This window comes from Camponotus floridanus, unplaced genomic scaffold (assembly GCF_003227725.1).
Source record: "Camponotus floridanus strain SB8 unplaced genomic scaffold, Cflo_v7.5 scaffold208, whole genome shotgun sequence".
NCBI classification, from domain to species: domain Eukaryota; kingdom Metazoa; phylum Arthropoda; class Insecta; order Hymenoptera; family Formicidae; genus Camponotus; species Camponotus floridanus.
The window spans coordinates 185,916-197,805 of record NW_020229335.1 but is presented as its reverse complement, the minus strand read 5'-3'; positions in this window follow the sequence as shown (position 1 = coordinate 197,805).

The following is an 11,890-nucleotide window of genomic DNA, read 5'->3' as shown; positions in this document are numbered from 1 at the left end:
ATTTAAATTGTTTACAATTTTATATTTATATCTGAATAAATAAATCTGAATAAAAGTCCGAATAAATAATTTATATCTGAATATATAATTAATCTGAATAAATATAATTATATATGTCTACAAAAGAATTGAAGAAATCTGTAGGGTAAACCCAAGAAGAGGAAATATTTTATTAAATATTACGAAAACTAAAAAAGCATAAATTTGGATAGAAAAGAAAATATTCTCAAAAAATTATTATGAAACAAAGATGCATATGTTAAGCACAATGTTTAATTATATTCGTGATTAACAATTAAATATAATTTAAGATGGGAACAATTTTATTAGCGACGTTGTAATCATTCTAATAGCAAACGAAATTTGGCAGAAAATTTCAGAATATTTGATATCATTTTATTTTCCCATGTAATTGCGTCTTTTTTACGAAACAAATTCGCGACAAATAATATTTTATCTCTATCCCCCTCGAGTCATAATAAAACGATTTATCGCAATACTGGAATTCGAGTGTTCCTTAACGACCGGAGGTTTATCACGCCATTTTGTCGATGGATGTATATTTTTAAGATGGTTCTATTATATGACTATCTTCGTGTATAATATTACTTTGGCATTACTTTCATATTGCAACAAGTATCATGTGCGTATTGGCATCAAAATTGCTAAAAGCTTTGCTTTTTGAAGTATCAATATATAAACATTTTCAAATATACAACAAGTCAAATTGACTTTTCTCCATGAAATACGTTTTCGCTCGATGAAAATCATTTAATGGATTATTCTATATGCAATGTCACTTATCGATAAAAGCATTATTCAAGCGTGATCATAATAAAATAAAATCGACATGATATTGTCAACATATTTTTTGTCAATTTTATATTTATTATAAAATATATCTTTAATAATATATAATATTAATTAATATATATATTTAATCATATAATAAATGTTAACCATTATGTCATAAAAATTATTATTATATATATTTGAAAGATATTTTAGATATCATTATATAAATAATATTTTTGCGCGCGCAAAAATTTCTGCGCTTGCTCGTAATAAAATTTGTGCGAATATCCCGTTGCCGTGAACGATTTTGCAAGGGCGGTAAAGTATGGGACGTCGCGTGAAAAGTGCGAGAGTGCAAACTGTAATATCTCACCTGGAGGAAAGCCGCGGACAGGAATCAAGGAACGTCGTTGCTCCAACCTCGCCGAGGTGTTGCCTCCGCCACGCCAATCGAAAGACTAAGCGAAAGGGTTAACATATTCCTGAATACAAAACGCATGCATATTCCATGGGGTCCCATGTGCGTCTCCTACCCTGATACGAGCGCGCACGCACGCACGCACGCACACATTAACGCCCAGATGTGGGGCCCCCCCATATATGAGAAACGAGCTACCTGAAGCTTTTTTTCCTCGGTTCACAGAGAAACGAGGAGGAGAAGGAAGAGGAGAGGAGACCCCGTGAAATTCCCTCTCCCCCTCTGGGGCAGTCGGCTTGACAACTATTGCTTATCGTAATGTGATTTTCATATGGATGACAATAATTAATGATTTGCCGAAAGTATCGAGTCGATGCGACTCTTTATCCGCTGTAAAAAATTCAATTCGATACTGCTCTTTTGCGATTAGCGAGCGACTATAATGGATCTTTGATTTTTCAACGAGATAGTTTGTGGAATGCGACAAGTGAGATGTGCAAATAATAACTGTAACGCAATAAAAAGTATTAATATATGAAAATATCAAAAGAGATGAGATATAAAAAATTATTACATATCTCAATTTCTATTCACTTAATTTTGCAATAGATTATTTGTGATAGGTACAATAAAAATTCGTATTGAAATATAATTTTCTCATAAATAAATTTTATTGAAGTAATATTGTGTACATGTACAAAATAAACGATAGAGAAAAATTTAAATATCCTGAAATATCTTGAAGTATCTAAATAATATGTTATTAGAGATTTTACTAGAGAGAAATTAAATAAAAGAAAACAAATTTCATTTTTTTCCAAAATTTTATTTCTTCTTTCTTCAGATATTTTAATTGTTAATTCATTGTTTTTGATTTTTAAATGGTAAATTTGAAATCAATCCTCCATAAATGTAAATTCTAATTATTTTTTTTTTATTTAGGTAAATTCTCCAAAAATAAATCCAAATCGAATTGGAATAAATTGCCTTTATTATAAATCCAAATCGAATTGGAATAATTGCCTTTATTAAATAAATTGCCTTTATTAAATACAAATATCATTCATAATTTTTAGAAACGTATTTATCCTTTTGATATAATAAAAAAAATCCAAAATTGTTATATTCTTAATTTAAGTTTTAATAGATTAATGAGACTTTTAGATGAATGAATCGAATTTTGCGACTCTATTAAGCGAATTTTTGCAAATGTTATGCTTGTTCGTGACGTTGAATTGTATTAAATCCGTTCACTCTGACGAGAATCTACTCTAATTCCGTCCGTCCATCCTCGCGGCAGATGTGGGAAATCGCGATATCTGACCGACCGGTGAAGAGTATCCGAGCCTTGGCCCGGACGACCCTTTTCCACATACGTAGGACTTAGTTAAGACGTCACCAGGACCGACAATGCGGTCACCCATGCATGCACGAGCTTCGCACCTCTGTCGTTACGTATAGAATTTGATTTTTATCTTCGAGGGCACTCGATGGGCCTCGCGATTTGGAGATAGCCTGCGTCACGTCGAGGGCCCTTGACGGCTCTCTCTTTCTCGCCGCTTTTAATTCCGGCCCCGACACAAATGCGCAGCCCGGCTCGCAATTTTTAACATCCCTCCGTCGAGTTGTCTGTTATTTTTGCGTAACGTATTCTCCACGCACGCTAAATGCAAAAGTTAGGCCGGTTTGATCTTCTGGCGGCTACCTAATTCAAGAATCGGTAGCAAGGTAGCATTTCTTTTCAGCGAAATTCTTTTACGAGAGATTTTCAATCTAAAATATATACCTATATCCCAGCATCTCGTATGCAGGTGTCCCGTTTATCCTATTTACCTTCCAACTGCGATCAATTTGCGCGATTCTACCTTGCACGAAGGTGCAACGCGACAATATATACGAGAAAAGAGAACTTTAAGCCCAATTTTCTGTCGTCGAGACTTTCCAAGTCGCGGAAGTTTCTTCGGTTCCCGTCGTCAAGTTGACGTAACCTTGGGGAAACGGGTTACCTGCCGATCGGGACCCCTCTCCCGCCGATACTCTCGTATTAGTCAAAACCGAACGCCCGTCACAATGACGCTGATTACTTTAATAATGGAACAGAATGGCCTCGGGGCTGGTGGCTGGGTGTTGGGTTTTCCTCGCGGGCACAATGCCCGCTCGCGAAGTATACAAATAGAGAAAAAAAGCAAGGGGGAGGTACCCCTCCCGGTAACCCTCCTCTCCCTCTCCCTTCCTCCTCGCGGTCCAACGATACGCGTCCTAGTTACCCCGACGAGAATATTCAAATTGCAACCCTTTCGCAACGTGAAAGGAGACTTGTGCCGAACCCCTTCGATCGGATTCAATGGGCATCGATATTCAAATTTATTTGACGGAGGTTTCTCTTCCTTCATCCCCTCCTGCTCTTAGCTTCTCTCTTTCTCTCTCTTCAAGTCCTCGCGACAAAAACCGTTACGCGTAACCGGCGCGAATCGAGGGTTGATGCGGAAGGGGTGCGCGGGAAGCGAGAAAGAATTTGCATCTCGGTCGTTATTTTTTTCCTCTTTTTCCTCTTCTTCTTTTTCCTCGACCTTCGTCGATACTCGCGCGGATCTGGAACGGAAGCCACGTCGGCAGATGCGCGCGAGGTATATAACTGCTCGTCGTCGATATTTCGGGCGGCATTTTCTTCGCCGGATAGGTCTAGATCTCTCGACGAGAGACTGGTATCGCGTTACAAGGTCCTTCGAACAAGAGTCTTGGAGCAGGCTGTACAATAGGCGCGCCGATTTTCATTGAAATGCATTATGGATACCTATGGTGACCTAATGGGTAGATTCGATATTTGCCTAGAATTGTATCTGTAACGGTTACGTCTTACACATCTCAACGTACGGTATAATATAACATTGTATTTAGTAAAAGTGTTTTATTATATTTACATGTGCAATTTTCTTGCGAAATGATTAAATCTGATGAGTTATAATAATTGATTATAGTTAAAATAACTGTTATATTTTTTAGAAATTGCATTATAATTTCCTGTAAAATATGTTCCAGTGTAATGATGAATTTATTCCTGTCACTATTCATTCTTTGACGTGAGTACATCATTATTCCTGATACATCCTAAAATTTCTTGAAACGCGAGTACTTGACCTAATTGGTAGATTCGATATTTGCCTAGAATCCTTGTGTGTAACGGTTACATTTTATACTTTTCCATTTATGGCGTGACATTATATTGCATTTACTAAAAATGCTTGGATATATTTATATACAATTTTCTTTAAAATAAATGAAATGATTAAGCCTGATGCGTTGTAGAAATTGTTTATAGCATCTGTTTTAAAATAACTAGCGTATTTTTTTTGGAAAATGTATCCATCATTTTCTGCAAAACAAGCTATCGATGATAAATTTATTTTTATAATTATGCATTCTTTTATAAAATTACACTCGTTATTCCTGATACATCCTAGAATTTCTCGAAATGCAAGTACTTGAGTGAAGACAAGCGAATGCATCGTGAAACAAGATAAACAGCTCACAAAGTTTCGATGTATCAGATAGACTGCCATTGAAAAATATCAATTTTCAAAAGTCGAACGAGTCCATCGCGAATCGCGGAGTGAGATCGAGTCTCAATCAGTCCTTTCGAGATCGAGATAGTGTTCGCAGCCACGAAATATCTCGAAACACTCAGCACGTGAATATTATCGTTCGTTAAGACGCTCGAGTACTCACTCGGTCGCGATGTGACTTTCTTTTAAAGCGACGACGTTCCACGAGCCATGAACAAGAGGCTGCGACCTGCTAAATATTCTATGGAGCATTGTGACACCCAAGGGGAGAAGGGGGGTAAGAAGTAAAGACGTGGAAAAAGAAGCTAGTGTGCGGTAAAAGAAGCAAAAGGAAAGAAAAGAGGAGATTGACGACGATGAGGAAAGGTAAGATGAGGAGCACGAACAAGAAGAAGTGGAAGAAGAAGAATAAGAAGAAGAAAATAATGACTGTTACGAGTCTGCGGCGTCGGGGGATCGTTAGGGGTGGTGAGCGTCGCGGAGACAAGAGGGGAGAGGATAGGGACGTCGTCGTCGTCGTTGTCGGCGTGTCTACGGCCGTGACCTGGTTTTTTCCGAAGCAACAGGTCCCTTCTAATTAAGAACACTTAAGAAAACTTCCCTCTTAAAGCTGACGCCTCTCCCTTCACTCTCTCGCGGCCGTTCTGATAACGCCGTTATATTTTAATAAACTCACCAGTTTCTTCCTCTTCCGGTTTCACTTTCTCGTCGCCTCTGTCGTCTCCTCCCGTTCTCTTCGATACCCAAGTACTTTGGATGAAATGTTCACCTCGAGGAATACATCCAGGGCTAGAACAAAAAGTGATTCGGTTTTTTTTTCAATATGCGCCGCCTTTTATCTTCTAAACTTTGTTTATGCCGGATATAATTATAGATTTTTCGAAATCCACAAAGAGAAAGAGAACAGTTCAGTCTTGGAGAGAGAGAGAGGGAGTTCAACATTTGAATATAATTCTGCAATTGAGTTTATAAAATAATTTATAAAGTATTATATAAAATAAAATAATTTATAAAATAAAAGAATTTATAGTCATTTGGCAAGATAATACATGAAAGCTCATTGCGACAAATATCGTATAAATTAAACATATTAAAAATATGTAAAATAAAACGATGATTCAATCGCTCTAAAATTGTACATTAACAAACAAATCGGGCCATTTCCAAATTTAAGATCGATCGACCGGATGAAGAATCGAAATTCGCACCCTCCAAAATTGGATTACGGCCTGGCCTCCTCCTTTGTTCTTCATCGCGATTCGGCACTTGCGCAAAAGTCGCAACACTTCGCGCCCGACAATAAATTTTGCGAGCTTTATCTATCTGCGAGGGTGTCATTTTTGAGGGTAAGGACCGAGCCCGTTCAAGTTGGAGGCGAATAGAACAGATATCCGAGGGAAAGGAGGAAGAGGAGCACCGAGAGAAATGAAAAATGTAGACAAAAATGCGAGAAAGATAAAGGAAAGAAGGCGACGAGACGAAAGGGGGATGAATTCAAGAATGAGCGAGAAAGAGAGAGAGAGAGAGAGAGAGAGAACGAACATCCTCGCGGACCGACAGGGGTAGTATTGGCTGGTTGGCAGTCAGTGGCTGGGTTCCGAAGTTAAAGAGCTTCGGGGGCATACGTGAGAAGGATGTAGAGAGCTCGACGGGGGTGAGAGGCCCGTGGCTGAGAGGAAGGGTTCCGGGGCGACGGCGGTGAGGCGCGGGGAGGGGGCGGGGGGTTAAAGGCGGTATACGTGGAACGGGGCAAAGGGAGACGTGGAGTGGGGTGGGTGGCGTTCTTGGCGGCCATTTTGAACGCATATATCGATTGTTTGGCGGCCGGGCTCCGCTCGGCCATTCGCAGGGGTGGCTCGTGTGTCACATAACCAACCCCCGAGACCCGCCGTTTTCACCCCTCGCCTTCCCGCCCCCTCCCGCCCCCTCGCGAGCGCGCGCGCGCCCGCGAAAAGAATCGTAGTCTCTATGTTTTTGTCCAGTGGATGGGACATTGGATGTAATGTCTGAAAGTGTCTCCCGGGTGGTTTGCGAAATGTATTTAAGGGAGAAATTCGTTGGATCGAGGGTGAGTGGATTCATGAGACATTAATTGCGCTGTAGTCGAAGATTGATATGTCGACCGCAGGTATAGCTAGGAGATATATGTATGACGTTGAATCGACATATCGCGGATTAATATACATAATCCAGCGAGAAGCGGATTAATTATTTCGCATTTGTCTTCTATTTATAGTGAAGAACTTCTCCACGCAATCATGTTACATATTCATCGCTGAGTTCTAATAATAGTCTTGTGTAATGTATTTCAAGCGAGCCATATATTATAGTCAGATGCTGAAAGCCTAATTGAAAGCTGTGCATTTTACCGAGACACATTTATAATTTTGCGAGCACTTGAAGAAGATTGAAAAGTTCCAGAAACACAGGTGTTACATTTGGAAATTATATTAAATAATATATTTTATTAAATATATATTATACAATATTATATCGAATAATATATAAATTATATTAAATAATATATTTTCAAATCGACGAATGTGTGTAAAATATTAAAAGTGAAAACTTGTAAAAGGTAAGCATCGCTGAAGAATTATTAATTAAACAGCAAAAGGCGGATTACTTCAAACGCTAATCGTCAACATCTCTCTCTTCCATAGATGAATACACATCGCGAGGTCTCGTCAGTCGAAATAATCCCACGTATCGGATAATGCAAGAATTTTCCTCGACCCTAACAATTATGAAGAGTGACCAGAGTATGTCCTCGGCCGTTCCCATAAATCTTGGCTGTCACCTGACAGCGCGCGTGCGGCCCACGTGCCGAACGTGACGAGGGTGCTGGCTGCGTCTTGTCCAGCACGTGACCGCAGGTCGGAACCTCCGCACACCCTCCGCAGAGCGGTGAGAGAGGAAAGAGGGAGAGGGGTTGATGGTTCCACACGTAAACTGCCCCTAAACCGGCTTAGAACCCGCCCCAGCGAAATCCAACGGTCCAATCGGATCCCGGGTCTTCGCCGTATGATCTCGACACGCGAAACGCGCAGGTCCGTCACTAGACGAACTGGACATCGGGGGTGATACACCCCGTGTGACCGCACGTGCGGAATTTGCCCGGTAATCTTGGTATTCGTTATATATATATATATATATGAGATAGAGCGAGCGTTTCGAATGATTATTATTGACCGATCATTCAATTCGTGACTTCGAATTTTCGAATAGCTCGTAAAATTAATTAATCTTAATTAATTTTCTATATATAATGAAAAGATTTGATACTTGAAAAGATTATGCGAAAAATTGTTCATAATATTCATTGCGAAAATTATCTTTTAATGCAGTTAAAAAAATGCAGTATCCAAAATGAGGCATTTAAAATCGATTTTAAAAGGAGTATTAAAAGGAGAGAACAGGTAGTTTGTTAAGAAGCACATTTTTGCACGATATTTGAGATAAATTTATCACGAGGAAATTTTTGCTTTCTATATACTTGTTTTTTCGACGATTGATTCGCGTTACAAATCTTGCGGATATGCTCGGCGAAACGCGACGATTTGCTGAAAAACGGGGTCGGTGGAGACGAGCGAAGTAATTGGAGGATAAGCGCGTAGTAACGGGGTAAAATGTCGCGGTTGCGTCTTAAAGGGGAAGTTTCGCACCCCTCGGAAAGTAAAGTTTCTCGGCCTGGCATTCTCCCACCCACTCGCCTCCCCACGCAGCTTTTTTTTCAACACCTCACCCCTTCGCCCTGGCGGCGCGCCAACTAGGTGAAAAGTGCGGAAAGTGAACTCGCGATTTACGACACCGTCGTCGCGAGAAGGAGAGAGCAAGGGAGAGGTTTGAATGGGCCCTCGAGAGAGAGAGAGAGAGAGAGAGGACGGCGGCGGCTTGAGCCGGGGGTTGAAGGGAGCGGGAGGAGAGGCATCCTCGGTCGAAAATTTATTCAAATTAAGATACGACTTTTCGCGGCAAAAATCGAAAGCGTCGTATAATTGGCGACGGTGAAAGTCAACGGCGACTTTGAAAACCAGCCCCCACACCGCTACTATTTCATCGTCGGAGTTTCGTTCGACGCTTGAACTTTCGTTCGCGACGAAAAGTTTTCTCGCGATCGCATCGGCGCGTCGAATTCAGGGTGAAAGGATAAGACTTCGAAAGTAAACGATCGATTTCTCTCGTATAATAGCGTAAATAGGTTTCGATTAAATTGGAAATGGCATTTATAAAATATCGCGAGAAGCTCGATCGATATTAACTGAAGTGATTGATTGGCTATTGACAAGTGTAATTATAACCATTTGATATTCTAATCATGATCTTCTTTCGAGATTGCCTCAGTTTAATTTTGAAATATAAGATTTAATCATTGATGAATATATTTTGGTCTTAGAGTAGAGAGAATAATAGGAGATAGGAGATAATAGGAATTATTCATCATAAATATTTATTTAGGCTATATAAAGATTAACAAATTTCATGAGATTCTGTTCATTATAATACATAAATTAAAGCTAAATTAAATTATTGAATATTGATAATAATAATATATTATAAGTAAAAATAATAAATAATATATAAATAAAATAATGTATAGACTTTAATAGAATAAAATGATAATATATAAAATAATTAATAAATCTTAAATCTCCTTGCAAACTGTCATCTTTTCGACTTTAATTAAACAACTTGATTTTCCATAAATGCACGCTTTTATCTTTGATTTAATTCCCAGGATAAATTCGCATGGATCAAGGAATAGTCCGATCTGAGTACAGAATCCTGTCCTTTAAATCCGCGTAATGCTCCTTGTCGAAAACATCCATCGAGCGCGCTCCAGATATTTCGCAAAACGTATCCTTTCACGTCTCACCTTTCCCGCATCCGCCCGTTTATCCACCTACGGCTCTCGCTCTTTTCTTTGATCGCGTCATCGGGAATCCGTTCCCTCGGCAAAGACTTTCGATGTACTCGCATGCTCCTGGCACACATACGCCCACACACGGATGTACGTGTCTGCCAGGAGGTACGTGGGCGCATATCCTGGAATACGAGGAGCTCTAATCCCCTTTTAGAGACTCGGCTCATACCACACATTGAGATATGCCTTTGACGGGCGCTCTTGCCGTGCTATTGGCTCCGGCGTAATCTCGTGTAAGTTGGGTTGCCTAGCCGCAGGAGCCGCGCGCACCTTAGGCTCCTTTCACACGCGCGCGCCTTCCTGGGCTTTCTCTCATCCGCGGTCCCCGGTCTACCGGGGGCTCTCTTATTATCCCTGTCGCACACACGATCGATACGGCAGATGCCTGACGTACAGTCGGCGCATGCCCCGCCTGGAGACCGCGTCCGGGTATCAGACTTCTCCATTTCCATGTCAGAGGGCACCTATCTTCGTTTTCAGGCTGTTCCAGGAGATGGGATATGCAAATTAGGGATGGGCGATTTTTCCAAAAGAATCCATTTTTTGGATCGGAGACTTCAAAATTGATTCGCCAAAAAATCGACTGTTAAAGAATCGATCTATTAGAAATCGATCTCTTTATTTAATTTTACAAAATATTAATTATTTTTAACAATACAACATTATTTCTAATAATAGCACATAAAAACAAAACATCAATAACTTGTTATATATGTTTATTACTTATTTTTTATAAATATTCATATAATATATATATATTGCATATAGTGTTGCACATAGTATTGCATATTTTATATGCATTGTTGCGGTTTTCTTTACTTAACATATATACGAAAAAACAAGGCGTAATATAAATTTTATACTTTTATTTTTTAGGATCGATCTCTAATCTTAAGAATCGATTCACTGGATTAATCGAAGATCGATCTAAAAAATCGAGAATCGGATATAAAAGAATTGATTCTTCAAAAGATCGCCCATCCTTAATGCAAATCAGTTTTCGATAGATGGGAAATGTACGTTTGCCAAGTTTATCACACTTGGGCCTCTGTATATATCGGTGAGAATTTAATTTAATACACTTTGTAAAGAACCAACATTCAATAATGGCAGAATAAAACAACTGGATATTATTATATAATTTTAATATTTTATAATGCCACAAAATAATTAACAAAGGATTCAACAAATTTATAGGTATAAAAGAGGAAAATAATGTAAATATTATATAAACATTATTCAAATATTATATAAATATTATATTATATATATATTAATATTATATGATATCATAACACTATTGCATAACATAATTACTGTTTTTTTGTTGTATTTTGACATTTAATTTACATAGTTTACATGTTAATTGCGATAGAAAATAATTTGCTCTTCATTTAATTAATTATTTTAAAATGCCATATATAAATTGAAAAAGTTGTGAGAAAGTCCGTATATAAACATTATATAACAATTTATGTAAACATAATTTTGAAATCTACGACATAATCCTGAGGAGGGAATAATAATATATCATTCGTATAAATCACTAATCTTTTAATTTAGACAAAAATTTAACAAGATGACGATAAAAATAATAAGAAAATTTATTCTTTCAACACGTAAGATGCCACCTGCATTGCCATCACAATGTTGCAAATTTCCCGATCGTTTTTTACAAAATGTGTAATTTAAAAAGAGATCGAGGAAGAATCTCGCGAATTATCTCATCATGTGACTCGATCAACTGCGCAATATGGACCAATGATTCACGTCGCTCTCTCTCTCTCTTTCTCCTCTCTCTCTCTCTTTACCTTAGTCGCGACGAGATATGATAATGATTAATCAACCTTCCGTCCAAACACAATTCCGTCGAGACGATTCCGCAGCGTGAGCAATGCTAATGCAGAATCGCAGGATTGTTGCATCTACGGGAAAGCAACCTAGCACGCGTGTCCTCGAGCGGTACAACAGAAGCTCGACGACAAAGACGACACGTTTGCGCTATTCTGTTTGTGTTGCATCCGTAACGCGGGTGAGAATTTAATTAAATTTTTTGACGAATAGACCTTAATTAGCACCGGTGAAAATATAGATAATTTATTTGTATATATTGCATTTTAGAATAATTAGATAAAGAGTAAATTGTTTTCTATCGCAAAATAAATTTATAAGACGGATAATTGTTCTTTC